Source organism: Phoxinus phoxinus (genome assembly GCF_949152265.1).
Source record: "Phoxinus phoxinus genome assembly, chromosome: 9".
Taxonomy (NCBI): domain Eukaryota; kingdom Metazoa; phylum Chordata; class Actinopteri; order Cypriniformes; family Leuciscidae; genus Phoxinus; species Phoxinus phoxinus.
Genome location: NC_136884.1, coordinates 14,328,382 through 14,343,465, shown reverse-complemented (window position 1 = coordinate 14,343,465; position 15,084 = coordinate 14,328,382). Strand labels below are relative to the sequence as shown.

The following is a 15,084-nucleotide window of genomic DNA, read 5'->3' as shown; positions in this document are numbered from 1 at the left end:
TAAATATTTGTATAAACATTTTTTTAAAAATCATCAACTGAGACAAATTTCACATACATTTGATGAATAGAGTCCCTAAACAGAGTCAGAGACTCTCAAACACATTTTGGGGGACACACGGTTACACGTGGTTTAGCACTGCAAGGATGATCAGCTGTCCTTCCTGTCTCCCTGTAACACTGTCTTAGATGTCTTACATTACAGACACTGCAGTTTATTGCTCTGTTCACATATGCAGTCCTCATGCCTCCTGCAGCAGAACTATGGCATTATGTTCACGCAGATGATCAGGAACCCTGGACATCTTTCTCTTGGTGTTCTTCACTGTGCGTTCACACCGCACGCGGCGAGAGCGTCAAAGTGGCCGGAAGCCATTCATTTTCAATGAGAGCCGGCGGCGAGCTCCGGCGAGAGCGGCGCGGCGCGTCTTGGACGGCGAGAGTGGCGAGAAGAGTTGAAATCAAGTCAACTTTATGGTAATAAGCTATGACGCGGTTCGGCGGCAACCAGCGGCAACCAATCGGAATGTAGAAGACCTCCGCCTGAGAGGATAACAGAGAACACAATCCTGTAAACTTAGGTTCCGACCACATTAGTTCCTAAGCAAAATGGAGGAAAAGTTAATCATTTCTGTTGCGGGTTTCCCGTTATTGTACGACGTGTCCCTGTTTACATACAGGGACATTAATAAAAAGAACGACGAATGTAAAAGGTGTCTGAAATTGTTGGTGTTTTGTTACTTTCACATTAAAAATATTTTAATAGGTTAATTTATAACCTACGTGTGGCCAGAATACACAAAATAGGAGACTGATTTATGTTCAGTTCTTATTTGCTTTGCGGCTCCTTTAAATAAAGTTTAAAAAAAATCACGCATTCTAAAATATACGTCAGAGCGTCAGAGAGTCCCCGAATCTCACGGCGTCGATGGCAGGGCGGCGAGAGCGAATTTTGCCGCTCTCGCTGGCGCGGTGTGAATGTACAGTTAGAGTCAGTAGGAATTAGGATTAGGCCTTTTTAAGACACTTAAGTAGCTTTTATAAACATGTCTTAGAAAAGAAAACATTACTGGTTGAGACAAAACAATGGCATTGACATTTTAAGATATGTCAGTTCAAGTTGCTTTCAGTTAAAACAGCTCAAATATGCATTTTAGTCAGGGACCATCTTAAAGCTACACTGTGTAGGATTTTCTCCCATCTAGCGGTGAAATTGTATATGACTACCAACTGAATATTACTTTTTAGCCCCTCCCATTCCGAGGGCGTTTTAACTCGTACGGTAGCCGTATTATTTCAAATCTGCCGGCAGTCGCGATTAATCTCCCCCGCATTTGTCACGGTGCCACTGAGTGTAAAAACGCGAAAGGCGAAGCTTGAATTTCCAGGTATGTCCCTCTTTGGCTAATGCATTTTCAAGATGGAGGCGCAACATGGCTTCCGCCATTCGAGCAGCTCACCCGTATGTATTATAAATGGCAGATTTACGCTTACGAGAATACTTGATTAGTTGGTGGAAGTAATTAAACATTAATGAGCACATATAATTTTGAAAGAACAAAGCGTTTTTTGCTAAGAATCAACGTAAAAAATTACACAGTGTAGCTTTAAGCCTTGTATGTAAATTTTAAGGACTGTTCCACGGTGCAATAATTGTTTATGGTTCATTTGTAAAATCCAAAAATGTATAGAGCAGGACTTGATTTTGTCTATCAGAAATTGATTAGATGGTTGAGGTTTACTATTGCTGTGATGTCATGTGAGTGACAGGTTGTCCCGCCCTCACGCCAATAAACACATCATCACAGAAGAGAAGAGATGTCAAAGATTACAAGGGCACATGAGTTAAAAAAAATGGGCCAATGAAATTAGTTTCTGTGACCTCCACACAGTGCTTCCACAGAATGCATTCACGAACTTGTTACAGGCATCATTTCCTGGGGCTAGGTGCTTTGCTTAAGGGCACAATTGTTATGTTTCATGCCTTGCTTCTTGCGGGAATCAAACCAGCCCTGTGGCTTATTCATCACGTCACACCACCCCAAGATTTTGGGGGCTTTAAAAACAGTAATGTGCACTTCCTCTAATGTTTCCTAAATTATAGAGTGAACAAAAAAAAAGATAAATAGAATGGCACCACGGCTCATGTTAGGACCGCAACACTCTGTTCTCCTTGCTCTAATTGGTGTTATAGCTCCTGATTAGTATCAGAGACCACCTGCTGATTGGTCCACTGAAGTAATTCCAGAAGGGGAACCTCTGTCGGGCCCCTCGGAGCGTGCGCATTCACATGTACAAAACCACTCGACCCCCACTGCTCGGCACGTGTACGTATCCGACCGAGACTAATTGTGCAACACTGCATATGCACACAGAAAAAGGGGAGGGCAGAGAAGTGTGCGGTTTCCATGACAACTACCAGAGAGGTGGTTTTCAAATATCAGACTGCACGCGAACTAAGCTTCGTACGCTCGAGGAGGTCAGCTGTCCGCGTCTGTCTGAGACAGTGTGTCCCTCTTGTGTCGAAACCCAAATAAACAAGCCACTAGGAATGACCTTTAATACAAAAATTAGGTAAGAAAGTGTTCTTGCCCTTGACAGCAAAAGCAAGAATTGAATCAATAATGCAGCTTCAGTCACAGTACTTAAAGGGAATTATGTCATTATTATTGTCCATATAAGGAAAGTCAATGAGGTCTGATATTGTCCTATGGACAAAAACAGTTGAATTATTCTTCGAAATATCCTTTTTGTCTTCAGATCTTTTGTTTTTGATATGCCTGGTCACATTTACTGTCGTTAGACTGGAATCCACGTGATCAGGAATTTCACGTGGGGGTGAAAGATTTCCCCATGCAGATTTTGCAGTGGGTTGATCCCGAAAGCTGAAGGCTGCTTTGTTTGAAAGTGTCTTCTGTGTGAGGTGTTTCACAGATGCTGCATTATTGTCAATAGACAATTGCCCTTATTTTGCACACATAATTGTGCAGAAAAGTCACTAATGTGACCTCACCTTCAGTAATACAAACTTCATCCATTCTTAGGATCAGGCAGCCTTTACGCCCACTGGACTAGTTCATCACTTCACTGGACTCGTAATATATACGTAATATATATACGTATATACGTAAGTTCATTCTGGGCGATGTGGTCCATTTTCATCCCTTTAACTCCACCATGCTTTATTCCCATTCCACTTGTCTTGTTCAAATGGTCTATTCTCTCCCACTTCAACTGTTCTTTTTGCAGTTGTTAGGTCCTTGGTCTTTGCATTATCACCTCTTTCTGTTCTCATTACTCTCTCTCTGAAGTCCTTTTCTATCTGCTCATTTTCTCTTGCAGATGCTCATGGCTGTTCTTGGGCTGAGAAAACTCACTAAAGCTCTCTTGAGCGCTATCTCCGCCTCTCTGAGAGCTAACTGAGGGGGGAATTCATTGAATTGCACCCACTGATAGCGTTGTTTATTTGCATGTACTTGTCTGTGTAGGAATTATGCAACGGACAAAAAGATAAACGCACCCACAATATTTGTGCTGAGCGCAGTTCGCACCCCACAGTTCCCCATACCTCAAGTTGGTTCTGAGTGCTAGATTGTGGAGGACGCAGCAGTTCTGGCACACTTTACTGGGGCTGTACATCATCACTCCACCACTGCAATACAGGCACTTTTTGCCTCATTAAAATGTTTGAGCTTGACTAAGCCACACGTCTGGATATATACCCATATTTATATGTATTACTGCCGCTATGATCACTGGAAAATATACTCTCTTTTTAATGAAATCCTGTTTATGCCTGCCTTCCATTATTTTTATTTTGTTTTATTCTTAGACTCTCCTTTATGATGATGTTTATTTTAATGAGTTCTATATGTCAGCTGCAGGTTCTGAGGTAAAAATTGTTTTAAAGGCCGATTCACGCTGCGCCGACAGATGGCGACCAATGCAGACAATCACCAGATTGCAGTACGTCACTTCTCAGACATTCCACGACCCGACAAGCACCGATTCAACATGTTCAATCGGAGAAACCGAGCGCCAACACACTGATTCGACCAAACCCAACGAAGTGTCTGTTGCCGTCTGTCGGTGCAGTGTGAACTGGCCTTAAAACATTCAGCATATTTATGAAAACACTTTGCCTCTTTGTAACGGCCATACGCTAGTCTAGTTCCGGCGGAAGAGTGAAAATACATTAGCCAAAGAGGGACATACCTGGAAATTCAAGCTTTGCCTTTTGCGTTTTTTACACAGTGGCACCGTGACGAATGCGAGGGGGAGATTACTTGCGACTGCCGGCAGATTTGAAATAATACGGCCACCGTACGAGTTAAAACGCCCTCGGAATGGGAGGGGCTAGAAAGTAATATTCAGTTGGTAGTCATATACAATTTCACCGCTAGATGGGAGAATATCCTACACAGTGTAGCTTTAAGTAAACTTACTTGATACCTTTGCTAAAAACTAAACTTATGTGAGATATTAATGTATTTATCACAGGGTTTTCAACAAAGGGGTGCAGCTTATATATAAATATCTCTGAATTGCCAATGGAAGTAACTGTTGTTAAGTGAAAAACTATGAAATGAAAAGTAGTCTGTTCAATGTGCTCAAGTCTCTAGAATGTAATCTCCAATGCAAGTTAAAACTGATATTAACTGGAGCCTTCTAATGCTCCCCTCTGCATTCGCCATGTCACAAACCTGCAGCAAGTAATAACCATTTTGTATTATTAGAACTCATCAGCTACATTTCATAATTACAACTGTGGTAGGCATTGTTAATTTTCATGTGCTAATGCATCTTCATGGGAGGTTTAAAAAGTATTCATCAAGAAGTATTATTATACATTGTGCACAATATTGCAGTCAGGCCAGAAATCTCTAAGCACTTCTGGTGAAACGGCAACATTTTAACAGTAAAAACACTATAGACTTCTAGAATTTTAAAAATCTCCTGTATTTTAAATGATAAATGCTATTTAATGTTTAATTATTAATATTATATTTTGTCATTTTAAATAAACCAAACGATATTTTCTATGAAACAATATACAAATACATTTTCTCAAACTGCTAAATGAAACCAACCTCTTTAAAAACACAAAATGCATTGCTTTATTAACTCTTTCCCCTGAATTAATAAGTTGTAGGTACAAATTCTTATGGCTGCGTACAATTACATACATCCGAGTAAACGAGACGGAGGAAAGTTAGCTAGGGAAGGGCATAAAAAATGTGACTTAAATGATTAACAATTGCTGTTTTTTTATCTCTATACTATGTCATTCTCTAAACCTCCCAAGAACATCATGAAAAATGCAAAATCTCTAGGTTGAAATCACCACAGACTATACCACCGTGCACCTAATTATACATATTATCTTCTATAATCTATGAGACTTTCAATTATTCATTCCAAACTTGAATTTTAATTAGGTTAAGCCCGTAAGCGACAGCCATACATATTTGTCAAGGTTTATATTCCGTGAAAATTTAGTCTATTAAAAGACTCAATCAGGTGAGGCAAATAAATAATAACTCCAGTGTTAATTAAGACCACTTTAAAAAAAAATAATTCTCAAACTCAGTCATCAATTCAGCACATACATTTGAATGTTATTTCATTTTACTGCATATAAAAAACCCTGATGCACATACAGTATAAAAATGATTTCATGAGGGATGGAAGTAGAAAGTGCTGATAGTAGTGGGCTCAGAACACGAAGTGCTGTTTTCTCTTCCCACTGAAACGCACATCTCCCCAGACATCTATACACAGGGGGACATGACTTTCCCCAAAACTGGCATCGCACACACTTTACTTTGACTTTCACTATCTGCTGATGTCCATTCAGTTCTGCTTATACAATTATTCTGTGTGCTCTTGGCCTTCTAAGCAAAGTCTAGAATTTGTACATAGAAATTTGAGTCATTCAAAGCAAGTCAAGAAAAAATCCCACTGATTTTTTTCATAGAGAAACAGATTGTCAGTGATAATAACATATAAACCCTTCTAGACAGACCATGAGCTTTGAGATTAAGTCAATGTCATGAATAATACTTCCAAAAACTACTAAATATAAGAATAATACGTGTTAAAATGTGTTTGATTAGGGTTGGGAGCACTGTGGCCTCCAGAAGCTGAATTTTTTTTTTTTTTTTTGCAAGTAGATTGATTTGGCTACCTAATTCTTCATTGAATATGTTTCTTAATTGTTATGGAGAAACTGAATGGGACAAAAAAAAAATCACGATAGTAGAAAAAGTAAGTGCTCACTGTTGAGCTCTATTGAGATTAGATGCCATATACTTTCTTACGATCAACTTCAAGCTCGTATTCAGATCTGTCTCCGTCCAATCAAAAACGATGCATAGAAGTCCCCGCCCTAATTTTTTTTTTCTTTTTCAATAATTTGTTTTAGGGATGCACGATATATCAGACACCATATCCGTATCGGCCGAATTTTTATTTTTAATGTTTATTTTCATTTTTAATGTTATTGGCCCAATAAGAAAATAAATAATGGATTATTTCCTTCAGATGTAGGTGCACTGTTCGCCATGATGGTTTTGAATTGCTTTAAATATGATTGGAATCACTTCAAAAAAGGAAAATACAGTTCAGTGCAACACGTGCCGCACAAGTCTGTCATATAGGCTACATAAAATAATAATGAGAACTTTATAATTGTGTGCTTGGGACATCGCATTTAATGGTGAGAATGGAGAAATTATATAAAAATTTGGATTTATTTAGATTTATTGGTTGTCGAGATATAAGAGCTATTGGTGTCGAGATATAAGAGCTATTGGTATCGGCCAAAATTTTCATATTTGTCCACCCATAATTTATTTTCACACAGATGTAGTGTGTCACAATACGGAAATATTTATTTTTTGCTTACGATACGTCTCGACTTTAATATAATGCAAATAACAATAATGCCATATGCATATAAGTCCATTGAATATGTTGTAAGTGAAGGTGTCATTGTGCAGAAAACTTCAGAAAAATGCTTTCAGTGCTCTTCAAAAATCTATGTGACGAAATCCAGTACCATCCGCTTTTACGTGGATATTTCTAAAGTGATCTTTAACGTCTTGCCCCGCCTGCTTGATTTAATGTGTTAACCGTAGAGGTCAAGATATCCTTCTCATCTGAGCCACAGCAGCTCGTGAGAGATTTCTCTGCTACCACAGCATCAGCCTTCTCATTTATTCTGACAGCGCACCGATACGCCTGCTAATGGCCTTTGCTCTGGCTCAGACAAACCCAATCCATTATTTGTGTATTGATTGACAAGGGCACTGAAAAGAAGGGCATTGTGTGGGTTTGGAAAGAAACCGGTTTGAAAAAAAGCTCTTCTGTTTGTCAACACTTAAGGTCCTTGCACACGGAGTCCGAAATTTTCGTATTCGTTTTTTCGCAATCTTGATTCGGTGGCTCTGAATTGTCAAAACACCATTCAAAATGCTTGCTACGGATGCGAAAAACGCAGAAAATCGAACCCAATCCGAATTTTTTTATAGCGGACGAAAGTTTCGGAGGCAGTGTGTAAAGGCCATTGCACACGGAGTCCGAAATTCTCATCCGAATTTTCGCACGTTAAAAAATAAATACGACCTCACGTTATGTCAATCATGCTTGCACACTGCCTTCGAAACTTTCGTCCATCATAAAAAAAATCGAAACGGGTTCGATTTTCTGCGTTTTTCGCATCCGTAACAAGCAATTTGAATGGTGTTTGAATGGTGCTTTGACAATTCAGAGCCACCGAATCACGAATACGAAAAAACGCATACGAAAATTTCGGACTCAGTGTGCAATGGCCTTAAGTCCGAAATCTTCGTATGCGTTTTTTCGTATTCGTGATTCGGTGGCTCTGATTTGTCAAAGCACCAAAAACTTGCTTAATTTTATTATAACAGTCTGAAGTTTATCTTGCAGGGTGAGTTAAAGTTAGTTAAACGCTTACATGTTCATGGTTAGCTACCTGAATCTGATTTCAGGACTCTGAGATGTTAACTTGTGCCTAAAATACAAGTAGATATAATATAGAAGTACAGTATCTTTCTAGAATGTCCTGGAATTTCTTGTTTTTGCTGCCCGGGCAAATAAGATTGGAAGAGGAGAGGGTAGGGGAAGGGTGGGGGGGGCGGATAGGACACGCAAGGGCAGACGGGGCACTTTGAATCACGGCTGTGGCTTCAGAAGCACGTTTTATCTGTGTGAGGGTGGATGGATCATGGGGACGAGGTTCTACAGATCAAACAAACTAGGAATGACCATCACTGACACACAGAATATCAAAGGGTCTGGGAGCGATAAAGCATGAAACCGTCTGAAGATGTGTGATTCTCTCGGGCTGTCTCTGAATAGTCCCAGTCTCCCACTGGACCTGGTGCTGCTGCAACAAAAGCAGAGGCTCAGATTGGCTTTCAAGTATTAACATGTAGGTAAATATAAAGTGCAAGCCGAACACATATCGAATTACTCCTCGGTCTCTCGTGGTTTTTATTTTTATGAGTTACCATATCCTTGGGCATGCATTCTCCTTGACTGGGAACAAGTAATTCTTTCTTTCTTTCTTTCTTTCTTTCTTTCTTTCTTTCTTTCTTTCTTTCTTTCTTTCTTTCTTTCTTTCTTTCTTTCTTTCTTTCTTTCTTTCTTTCTTTCTTTCTTTCTTTCTTTCTTTCTTTCTTATGTAATTTCGATACATAATAGTATTAATACAAAAGTGTCTTTCGCACATACCAAAGCCGAGCCGTTGAAAAACAGAGTTGCGACACTCCCATAGACTTCCATAGGAACTGAGGAATGCTGAAGTAACATGTGTCGTTGGGAAACCAATAGTCCCAGCATTAATCCCCATTCATTTCAGTGTTTCTCAAGAACACTCGCTGGTAAATTGATGAAATTACTGCATGTTTTTACATTTTAATGCATTAGTTGACCAGTAGTGGTATTTTTAGCGTGTTGATAATAGAAGTTCGACTCTAATTGCAGTTAGATAACATGAGAAACACTTCAATAGCTATAACCAGATAGTTGTCATATTTAAACCAGTTTTTAGTCTTTCTGCAGTCTTTCTCACCCTGTAGGAGGTCAAATGTGTTCCCAATTCAAGGAATAACTTGTCTAGCCCCTCACTGGATATATTATATAATAAACAGTTTCGTTGAATAACCTTTTTATGCTTATAGGACTATCATAAAATAACATTAGGATGTGAGTAATAAACATTGTTTAAAAAAGTCTAAACTTAAAATCTAGTGTTTGGTAATGTTTAAATATATATTCAAATGCAAAATCTAAAAAAAAAAGGACATTATTATGACCGGCAATCCTCTTTTTAGCAACTAGACTAGAGCTATATACATGTATATTTAATAAAGAGCCATACAGGCATCTGGTTAAACCGTGGAATCATATATGAATATTCGCCACCACATGCCTTTCATTTTCCTCTTTGCATTGGATTTTTTTTTTTTTTTTTTAACTTTACACTATTTTAACCTTTAATACTACACTAATTGTAATATAAATAATCAGTATATTAGAAAAAGTGGTAATTTAAGGATCATAAATATCCTCAAAATATTAAATAATTATTTTTGAGTTAAAATGTAGTACATTTATTTAATTGATGAAAAGTTACATTTAAGATGTTCGGTCAGAGTCACTTTTGACCGCTAAGGGGTATGAGTGTGACCCAAGTAAGGAATACCTGAGGGTTAAACTCCCCAGGATACAGTGCTACTGTAAATGTCATCAGCGTAGTAATCAATGTAAGTTAATATTTACCAGAAAATGCTGCAAATAGTGATGCTGACTGTCCTACTTGAACCCATTCAAACAGCATGGATTTGTTTGGAACTATATCGAGAGCTCCATGAACCATGTGTCCGCGTGACGGCAAGATCAAAGCATGCCACACTGTTTTTCAAAGGCTCTGGCACATACAAAGAAAATAGTTATTTATGAGAAGTGATGTGATTCCAAGACTACCAGTGGGCATGAAGACACTGAAGCTCTTCAATGTGATTTGCCCCTGGCCACATACAGAAATATAATACAAAATGTGTAAACCGTGATGCTGTTCTGAATGAGTTTGGCTCATGCGCTGATAATCATTTTCATTAATATTTCATCTTCATTCTGGGTTTAACAACAATTGGGCTCTATCGACAGCATTTGTGGCATAACCACAGAAAATGATTTGCCAAGTTTAAAAAAAGCTTAATTACAGAACAGTAAAAATCAGTTCAGCACAGCATTAACAACTTATAATATATAGTATTTTAGACACTTTTTTTAATATACTATTTTGTACAGTTGTGCACAAAACAATAACAAAAGGGACTCAAAATAGCTACATTACCATTTAAAACTATTTGGTCAGTGCAATTTTTATTTTTTCAATGTTTTTGAAAAAAAAAACCTCCTTTTCACTCCAATATGCATTTAAAATATATATATATATATATATAAATACATATATTTTTTGTTTACAGTAATATTGTGCAATTATTTTACAATTTAAAATTACTGTTTTCTATTTGAATATTTTTTTTAAAATGTATTATTTATTCCTGTAATGTCAAAGCTGAATTTTCAGCATCATTACTCCAATCTTTATAAAGTATTTGTGAACACCGAGATACACTGTTTTCAGGATTCTTTGATGAATAGAAAACATAATTATTTTTTAAAATAAATTACATTATTTTTTAATTCATTATTTAATAAAAAAAAAAATATATATATACAGTATATATTTTTTTCATACAAATTATTACATTTATTACACATTATTAATACATTTATTTATTACATTTATGATGTTGATTTTACCATTTTACCATGTTTTACATTAGAAAAAAATATTGATGACATTATATATAATATGTAGTTGTTGTTAATAAACAATGATCATTTGCAGTTCTTTTTATTAGAAAATAATATGTAATATAAATAATATAAGCAAATATGCCTTAGGATGTTCACAGATGTTATTGGACGAGGTGGAGGTATTTTTTGCAATTTTTTCTCCGTAGGTTTTGCTGGCCACTTGCTTTGGTCTGTAATCTTCTGTTGCCGTGCATATGTTTTCTGAGGTGTTTTGATAAGAAAACGTTGCTTTCAGAAAGTACAGTGCAGCCAGAGATCGCTTTGTTCTGGTATTGGAGCTCAGCTGCCGTGTGTGTGTTTGTAGGTTCGCACATTTTAAGTGCTTTGCCAGATCTGGCTGTCAATCTCTTCACCTCCATTCTTTAGCACCTTTAAAGTCTCTCTCTTTCTTTCCCAGTCCTAATTAAACACATCATATACGTAATTAAACAAGCTCGTGTTTTAAGAAAGAACCATAGAAAGGTTAAGCAATAATAAACTAAATGAAGCTTCAGTGCTTGGGAATGCAGAATTAACAGGAAGCTTCAAATTGAAATCAAATTAATTTCATCCAAGCCTCCACTTAACTGTGATAACCAGATAATTACAGAATGTAATTACAGAATACATTTATTCACATTGCTGAGATTTATTCACAGCGGAGGAGCGAGTTTAGTGATCCTACGGACTCGGGAACGCGCTGCATGGTCAGTAGCATGATAAAATATCATATGGAATAATAATAAAAATGATGTAATTGATATCATTTTATCTCCAAATGTATTGATTTTATCTTGTAAACTGTGAATTTTGACGGCAATTAAATGACCACACGACCTTGGTGTTTATCAGAAACATAGGTAATGGGTGGATTTGTACGTGGGTGGTGGGAGAAAAACACTTACTGGGGCTAGTCGATGATTTTATTGCTGTCCGAATCACACACGTCATTGTTGAAAATACCTTACAACCCCATGAGAAACAATTACCGTCCGGATAGGTGTACTCTGTCCAGCTACACAGGAGTTAATTCTTGACAACATGTCAACACACAACACGGAGGATGTGCCTGTTTGCACTGATTTGCGGGGAAAAGAGCTGAAGAATTGTATGGAGAGATGTGGGCAGCAGTGAGCTGAGACTTTGATGGTTTGTTGGGTATTTTTTCCTAATTGACTTCACTTCCCACTTCTTCACCCTCTATTTGCACTGTTTAGTCTCACAGTTGCAGTGGCTATTGCTCATTTCTCTCGTTGCTCTTCTCTTTAGACAGCACACACACCTGGCAACTGGACAGTTGGTCTGATTTCAAACAAGTTTGTAAATGTATTGTAGCATCTGTGACTTTTTTTTTTGCAGACTATTGTATAGCATAGCTTATATCAGCTGCTGTCTTGTAGTTTGCACTCAGGCTAGATTCATACATAATTTATCATACCACGTTCTGGTGTCTTGGTATCAATAATGATTCGATGTACATAATTCACTCATTAATCACACTTTTACTGTTAATACATTGTTTTGCATATTAAGGAAATAAAACTACAGTTTTGGGTTTGCCAGTTTATTTGGATGACACATGTAATTAAATGATCTTCTCAATAATGTTTAAAATATTAAGGTGATATTTCATACCTGTTACGTTTCAAACTAGACTGAAATACAAACTTCACTTCATGGCTTGACAAAGCCTTGTCTAAAAAAAAAAAATAGTTGGAAGGTCTGGATGGATAGATAGTAAATATTTGGAGGATCTGGATGATGGATGGATAGTAAATATTTGGAAGGTCTGCCTGGATGGATTGATATTAAATAGTTGGAAGTGATAGATAGATAGATAGATAGATAGATAGATAGATAGATAGATAGATAGATAGATAGATAGATAGATAGATAGATAGATAGATAGATAGATAGATAGATAGATAGATAGATAGATAGATAGATAAAATGGTTACATCAAATTTGGTAAATGCGTTTAAAAAGATATTAATTCATCTTATTTTTTCCCTCTTTTATGCATCACATCAAATTCTCAGAAATGCTGATCTGTGCTGAAAAGCAGAGTATTTTCATCCAGGTCAGGTAAAAAAAAAAAAAAAAAAAACACAGATAGCAAGGCTTTAAAGGGGTGGTAAAATGCCCTTTTCACAAGATGTAAAATAAATCTCTGATGTCCCTAGAGTGTGTGTGTGAAGTTTTAGCACAACATACCCCACAGATATTTTACATCGCATGTTAAAGTTGTCACTTTTTGAGGGTTTGCAAAAACGCACCGTTTTGTGCCTGGCCCTTTAAATGCAAATGAGCTGCTGCAGAGGGCGGAGTTTCAAGAGCTTGAATGTGTTAGCAGCTGCGATTACCTCACGCAGACACACTAAAATGACAGAAACTGTTCTGCCTTTAATGTTAAAACGGAGTCAGACAAAGATGGAGAGACTCAAGAAGAAGTGACAACACGTAGAATGCAACAGGACGTCTCTGAATGGTTAGTTGATGAATTTATGTTGCTGATGAACTTTGAGCATTGTAACTTTGCATATGTTTATGCTCAACCAGCAACATTACACACTAACTAAAGTTAGAAAAGTAAAATCATACTCAACCACCCCTTTAAAAAATCATAGGTAATCTTTATTTTTAATACGGTTTACAACACATAAAAATTAAAAAAGCAGAATGATGTTAAGACTCTTTATTGACATTGAAACTAAAGAATGCTAATCTGTGATCATGATACACGAGCAACAGATAAACAACAGGAATGCCAAGCCAACGCTTTACTGGAGCAGTTCAGTCAAAGCTAAAAGCTTTGTAAATCTTCACAGAACTGAGGTTAGCCAAGAGCAGCGTCCGTTAGCAACACTGGGCTTTCAATCATCCATTTAGAATGAGAAATGCGGTCAGCATGTGTCCGCGGTCTTAGCCAAGATTAGCTAATAGTCGGTAAGCAAAGCGGAAAGCGAGAGCCAGTTTTCCTACGGCTGCGCTAATGGCATTAACTCCAGATACACAAGCTAATCAATCCGCTAAAGACTTTGGCCAAGCTATCAACCACAATTAAGACACGACAAACTCCATCCGGTGTGTGCTGATGCATTTTCTGAATATCATAATTAGTTTGAGCCATACGTTTTGAAAGTGACTTTGAGTTGAAATTAGCAGGCCCAATGTGCTCATCAGCAGCACACCACGGAGATCAAGTCAGAAAGGATTAAAGCGTGTGTGTTAATGGAGCACGAGGTATTTTTAACCACTAAATGCTAATCTCTAATGCTGGATTTCTGATACGTGACTAGCCGAGAACTGATTCATGCTGCATGTTTGAGGTCAAGGCTATTACGGCTAACGTTAGCTGAAGCTTGTATGCGATTTTATTACTTTGTGAATCACAATAGTGTATGTAGAGGACATTCACACACAGTACACTACATACTGTTTACAGGTTTTATAAATGGCTAGTCCTTGAGTTTCAAGTGCAGTGTAGAGTGCATATTTGTAGTTGAGTAGCATTATTGATTTGAACAAACCTATAACCTTAAAGGCAAAGTTTTCCACACAATTAATGTAGTTTTGGACTTTTTCAAAATATCTTCATTTGAGTTTCCGCAGAAGAGAAAAAAAGTCACACAGATTTGGAATGGCATGAGGTTGAGTAAATAATTACAGAATTATAATTTTCGAATGAACTGCCCCTTTAAATTTTGGCAACTCCCACATTGTTCAGTAGCACCTCACTGCAGTACACGAGATCCAAGAGGGCGGAGTTGGATCCAGAACTAAGGGGTGGAGATTTGTAGGTATAGGGGTGGGTTTAGGGATCAGGGGGTGGAGATGGGTAGGTTTAGGTATAGAGACAGAGGGTGACGCGTCATTACGCGTCACTGGTGAGTCAAATATCCAAATGTCAGTTTTATATATTATATTTCTGTAAGATAAGCTATCCTGTGTTGCCGATTAAAGGGGTCATGACATGAGAAACCAAATTTGCTTTGATCTTTTGGTATATAAGAGGTCTTTATACCATTAAAACGTCCTGCAAGTTTCATAGCTTAAGACGTCCTCCCCATTATAAACGAATCATTTATTTAATCAAGCTCTAAATACAGCTCGTTCTGGATCCATGGTAAGAAGTGACGTCACGGTACGAAGTGACGTAGCAGCGTTTGCATATGACCGCCTCCGGCAAAAG

At 37.5% G+C, this 15,084-nt stretch overlaps 2 protein-coding genes across 4 annotated transcripts in view; one reads left to right on the top strand and one right to left on the bottom strand.

The window, feature by feature from the left end:
* Positions 1-15,084, top strand: part of orc5 (origin recognition complex, subunit 5) — a 47,166-nt gene that overhangs the window by 11,088 nt on the left and 20,994 nt on the right. The window contains exon 1 of one of the 3 annotated variants that reach the window (XM_079622433.1): positions 13,298-13,380. The exons of the other annotated variants lie outside the window; for them this stretch is intronic. The gene's annotated coding sequence lies outside the window, so the exon portion shown is untranslated. Of the gene's footprint in view, positions 1-13,297; positions 13,381-15,084 lie in introns of those variants that run through there. 3 annotated transcript variants of the gene reach the window in all.
* The window catches only part of lhfpl3 (LHFPL tetraspan subfamily member 3), a 42,722-nt gene that overhangs the window by 14,593 nt on the left and 13,045 nt on the right, over positions 1-15,084 (bottom strand). The gene's annotated exons all lie outside the window — the stretch shown is intronic.